Genomic DNA, 6,556 nt, shown 5'->3' with positions numbered 1-6,556 from the left:
ATACACAGAATAAATGTATTCCAACCAGAAAGAAAAAAATCCGAGGGGCAGACACACCATCCACGGTTAACTAAAAAAAAGTTAATGCTTGTATCAAATTTAAAGAAAAAACATATAATTCCACAAAGATGGATTGAAGGTTAGAAGGTTGGACGGAATATTAAAAAATCAAAGAATGAGTAAAAGATTAATAAGGAGGAAAAGTTAGAGTATGAGGGAAAGCTAACTAGAAATATAAAAACAGATAGTAAGAGTTTCTATATATATTTAAAAAGAGTGATCAAAGTGAGCGTTATTCCTATAGAAAGTGAGTCTTGGGAATTAATAATGGAAAACAAGGAGATGACAGATGAATTGAACAGATATTTTGCATAGCTCTTCACAACAAAGGATACAAGTAACATTCCAGAAGCAGCTATAAACCAGGAAATGGAAGGGAGGGAGGAAGTCAGGGGAATTACAAACACCAGGGAAGTGGTACTGATTAAATTGTTGGTGCTGTGACTGACAAGTCCCTGGGTCTTGATCAACTTCATTCTAGGGTCTTAAAAGAAGTGTCTAGTGAGATAGTTAATGAATTGTTCTGAGTTTTCAAAAATTCATTCGATTCTGGGAAGGTCCCATTAGATTGGAAATTAGCAAATGTAACTCTATTCAAAAAGGGAGGGAGTCAGGAAGCAGGAAACTACAGGCCAGTTAGCTTAACATCTGTCAGAGGGTAAATGTTAGAAGCTGTTATTAAAGATGTTATAGCAGGGCACTTAGAAAAATTCAAGATGAGCAGAAATGGTTTTATGAGAGGGAAATCATGTTAAACCAATTTATTGGGGTTCTTTGAAGAAGTAACATGTGCTGTGGATAAAGGGGAACTGGTGGATGTACTGTACTTAGATTTCAAGAAGGCATTTGATAAGGTGCCACATCAAAGGTTATTGCGAAAAATAAAAGCTCATGGTGTAGGGGGTAACATATTGGCATGGATAGAAGATTGGCTGGCTAACAGGAAGCAGGGAGTAGGCATAAATGGGTCTTTTCCTGGTTGGCAGGATGTGACGAGTGGTGTGTCACAGGGATCAGTGCTGGAGCCTCAACTGTTCACAATTTATATAAATTACTTGGATGAAGGGACTGAAGGTACGGTTGCTAAATTTGACGATGATACAAAAATAGGTGGGAGTATAAGTTGTGAATAGGACATAAGGAGGCTACAAAGGCATACAGATAGGTTCAGTGAGTGGGAAAAAATCTGACAAATGGGGTATAATGTGGGAAATGTGAAATTGTCCATTTTGGCAGAAAAAATAAAAGAGAAGCATATTACCTAAATTGAGAGAGATTGCAGAGCTCTGAGGTGCAGAGGGATCTGGGTGTCCTAGTGCATGAATCACAAAAGGCTAGTATGCAGGTACAGCAGGTAATTAGGGAAGCTAATAGAATGTGATTGTTTATTGTGAGTGGAATTGATTACAAAGGTAGGGAGGTTATGCTTCAGTTGTACAGGGCATTGGTAAGACCTCATCTGGAGTACTGTGCACAGTATTGGTCTCCTTATTTAAGGAAGGATGTAAATGCCTGGGAAGCAGTTCAGAAAAGGTTTGCCAGATTAATACCTGCAATGAGTGGTTTTCTTATGTGGAAAGGTTGGACAGGTTAGGCTTGTATCCACTGGAGTTTAGAAGAGTAAGAGGCGACTTAACTGAAACTTACAAGATCCTAAAGGGTCTTGACAGAATGTATGTAGAAAGGATGTTTCCTCTTGTGGGAGAATCTAGAACCAGGAGCCAGTCTGCTGTTTAAAAAGGAGACACCCATTTAAGATGAAGATAAGGAGAAATTGTTTCTCTCAGAGGGTCATGAGTCTTTGGAACTCTCTTCCTCAAATGGCAGTAGAAGCAGAGTCTTTGAATATTTTTAACGCAGAGCTAGATAGATTCTTGATAAACAAGGAGGCGAAAGGTTATCGGGTGTAAGTGGGAATGTGAAGTTGAGGTTATATTCAGACCAGCCATGATCTTATTGAATAGCGGAACAGGCTCGAGGAGCCGAGGGTCTACTCCTGCTCCTAATTCACATGTTTGTATATAAATATCATTGAATAATATCCAAGTATTAATATAATTGTTCACTATCCCAGTATTAATATAATTGTATAATATCCAAATATTAGTATTATTGCACACTGTCCCACTCTTAGTCATGTTAATACCATTTTATCATATTCAAGTGTTAATATAACTGTATGTTATCCCAGTATTAATATGAAGATGTAATATCTCATTATTAATATAAATGAACACCAACCTAGTATTAATCGTGGTAACATTGTTATGTAATATTCCAGTATGAATATCATTGTCTGATATCCAAGTATTATTGCAATTGTACATTATCCCAGTATCAATATAATTGTTTGATATCGCAGTATTAATATCATTGTACGCCCTGCAAATATTAATATAATTTTACATTATCCCAGTATTAATGCGATTGTAAAATATTCCTGTATAAATATAATGGTACATATTAATATCATTGTACAACATTCCACTATTAATGTAATTGTACATTATTCCAGTATTATCATCTTATAATGGTAACAAACAGAGAAGGAGACCATTTGGTTCATCATGTCCACTCTGGCTCTCTGCAAGCGAAAATCAGTTGGTCTAACCATCTTCCCTCCTCCCTCATCCCCCCCTCTGCCCCCAGCCCCACCCCCACAACTAACCTTCAGATATTTTTCCATTTCCCTGGGAAAGCCTCAATTGAATCTACTTCCAGCAGATTCCCAGGCAGCACATTCCAGATCCTAACTACCCTAAAAAGAAGTTTCATTCTCATGCTGCCATTGGTTCTTTATCCATTGACCTTAATTCATTGTTTTCCAGTTCTGGATCCTACTGCCAAGAGAAACAGTTTCTCCCTATCAACTCTGTTTCCATTCCTATTATGAGCATTACCAATGAAGAGTGCAGAAGGACATGCCAGGAGCAGCACCAGGCATACCTAAAAATGAGGCGTCAACCTGGTGAAGCTATAACACGGGACTACTTGCATGCCAAACAGCATAATCAGCAAGCGATAGACAGAGCTAAGCGATCCCACAACTAACGGATCTGGTCTAAGCTCTGCAGTCCTGTCACGTCCAGTTGTGAATGGTGGTGGACAATTAAACAACTTACTGGAGGAGGAGGCTGCACAAATATCCCCATCCTCAATGATGGGGGAGCCCAGCACAGCAGTGTTAAAGTAAAGTGAAGCACTTACAACCATCTTCAGCTGAGTGGATGATGTATCTCGGCCTCCTCCGGAGGTCCCCAGCATTGCAGATGCCAGTCTTCAGCCAATTCGATTCACTCCACATGATATCAAGAAACGGCTGAAGGCACTGGATACTGCAAAGGCTATGGGCCCTGACAATATTCAGGCAACAGTACTGAAGATTTGTGCTCCAGAATTTGCCATGCCCCGAGCCAAGCTGTTCCAGTACAGCTACAACACTGGCATCTACCCGGCTATGTGGAAAATTGCCCAGGTATGTCCTGTACACAAAAAGCAGGACAAATCCAACCTGGCCAATTACTGCCCCATCAGTCTACTCTTGATCATCAACAAAGTAATGCAAGGGGCCATCAACAGTGCTACAAGCAGCATTTGCTTAGCAATAACCTGCTCACTGATGCCCAGTTTGGGTTCCGCCAGGGCCACTCAGCTCCTGACCTCATTACAGCCTTGGTCCAAACATGGACAAAAGAGCCGAACTCCAGAGGTAAGTTTAGAGTGTCTACCCTTGACATTAAGGCAGCATTTGATTGCGTGTGGCATCAAGGAGCCCTAGCAAAACTGGAGTCAGTGGGAATCAGGGGGAAAACTGTCCACTGGTTGGAGTCATACCTAGCACAAAGGAAGGTGGTTGAGGTTCTTGGAGATCAACATTTCAGTCCCAGGACATCACTGCAGGAGTTCCTCAGGGTAGTGTCCTTAGCCCAACCATCTTCAGCTGCTTCATCAATGACCTTCCTTCCATCATAAGGTCAGAAGTGGGGATATTCACTGATGATTGCACAATGTTCAGCACCATGAAGCAGCCTGTGCCCAAATGTAACAAGAACTGGACAACATTCATCCTTCAGCACAACCATTCGCTGCTTAAAAAAATTCTTCCTCACATCTCTTGCCCAAAATCTGAAATCTGTCTCTCCAAGTACTTGTATCATCAGATAATGGGAAGTTTTTCCTCGTCTAACTCATCTAAACCTGCCATAATCTTGTACACCTCTATCAAACCTCCCCTCCATCTCCATTGCTCCAAGGGGAACAACACTAACTTCTCCAACCTAACCGTGTAGTCAAAACCGCCCCCAGCCCTGGAACAATTCTGGTAAATCTCTCTGCACCTTCTTAAGGATTTGCTCAAGAGGAAAATAGCTCAAAGGTTCCCACGGCATGATTTATCTCCTTTCCTGAAGATAGTTACAATCGTTGCATTCCCGAGGTCGGGGGTGGGGTGGAAGGGTTCTTTTTCCTCCCAAATCCATAGGATGAGTGCATGGATTCTTGGAGTGAGCAGAAACACACAGACTTTGAAGACTTGTGCTGGAATACCGCCGGGGGCATTATTTTTCACCCATTTGATTGTTTGTTGCAGCTCTCCTCTCACCCATGGGTTATTTCACAGGACATTGGGCGATGGCCTGGAGAGTATCAGCTACCACTGTGGATTCACGGTTGAGGACTGTTTGAAAATGTTCCTCACAGCGGTGCTAGGTGACATTGTCTTCCTCAAGAATGGAACACCATCCTGTGAGCAAAGCTGATTTTGTCCATTTGACCTTGGTCTATAGATGGCCATGGTGGCTTCAAAAGGCTTTGCATGTCACGATGATCAGTATATTGTTGGACCTCTCAGGCAAGCACTGTAAGGAAGGGTGTAAACCCAGAAATAACGGGGGCTTGCATGAAAGGTATTGCAATAATCTTGGGAGATTTTAATCTTCATATGGATCGGAAGAATCAAATTGACAAGAGTAGCCTGGAGGATGAGATCATAGAGTGCATTTCAGACAGTTTCTTAGAACAATAAATTCTGGAGCCAACCGGGGAATATGCTATTTTACCCCTGGCAATGTGTAATGAGGCAGATTAATTAATGACTTCACAGTAAAGGATCTTCTCGGTAAGTGTGATCATAAGATGATAGAATTTCACATTCATTTTGAAGGTGAGAAATTTGGCCCCAAACTAGAATCTCAAACATAATTAGAGGCAACATACGATCATACAAATTAGGAGCAAGAGTGGGCCATTCAGCCCCTCGAGCCTGCTCTGCCATTCAATAAGATCATGGCTGACCTGTTTGTGGCCTCTCCCCAAAATCTTTGACTCCCTTGTGAGTCAAGAATCTATCTAGCTCTGCCCTGAAGATTTTCATTGACCCTGCCTCCTACAGTCACTGTGGAAGAGAGCTCCACAGATTCACGAGCCTCTGAGAGAAGAAAATTCTTCTCATCTCTGTCTTTAATGGGGGACCCCTATTTTTAAACTGTGTCCCCTAGTTCTAGCCTCTCCCACACAGGGAAACATCCTCCTGGTATTCACCCTGTCAAGTCCCCTCAGGATCTTATATGTTTCAAGAAGATCATCTCTCATTCTTCTAAACACCAATGGACACAGGCCCAGCCTGCCCAAAGTTTCCTCGTATGATTACACCCCCTTCCCAGGTACTCCAGATGTGGTCTCACTAACACCCTGTACAACTGTAGCAAAACATCCCTGCTTGTATATTCCATTCCCCTTGCAATAACCAACAATATTCTATTTGCCTTCCCAACCACTTGCTGTACCTACATATTGACTTTTTGTGATTCATGTACCAGGACACCCAGATCCCTCTGTACTGCAGAGTTCTGCAGTACTCTCTCCATTTAAATACTGTAGTATTTGCTTTCTTCACATTTTCCCACATTATGTTCCATCTGCCAAATTTTTGCCCACTCATTAACCTGTCTATCTGCCTTTGCAGACTCCTTGGCTGGCATTTTCCAGCTTCCCCACGGCGGGTCCCCCATAGAGGGGTTGGTGGGCCATTGAAATCTCCATTCACATTGGTGGGACCAGAAGATGCCACCGGTGTGAGGGGCTGTAAAATTCCGGTCCTTATGCCCTCTTCACAACTCACTTTGAACCCATCTTTGTGTCATCAGCAAATTTAGCAACCGTACATCATCAAATTCATTGATATAAATTGTAAATGCTTGTAATTACAAGGGTATAAAGACAGAGTTGGCTAAAGTGGTCTGAGAAAATCGGTTAAAAGGTAAGATGGTGGAGAAGCAGTGGCAGACACTTATGGAGAAATTTCATAACACACAACAAAAAATTCCATTGAGAAAGAAAGACTCCACAAGGCTCTATTCCACTGTGGCTAACTAAGAAAGTTAAAGATAGTGTCAAATTGAAAGAAAAGGTGGTACAATGCTGCAAAGATTAGTGGTAGACCAGACAATTAGGAACATTTTACAAGCCAGCAAAGGATGACTTAAAAAAGCAAAAAAGA

This window comes from Cetorhinus maximus, chromosome 17, assembly GCF_964194155.1.
Source record: "Cetorhinus maximus chromosome 17, sCetMax3.hap1.1, whole genome shotgun sequence".
NCBI classification, from domain to species: Eukaryota; Metazoa; Chordata; class Chondrichthyes; order Lamniformes; family Cetorhinidae; genus Cetorhinus; species Cetorhinus maximus.
Note: the sequence above shows the minus strand (reverse complement) of the source record.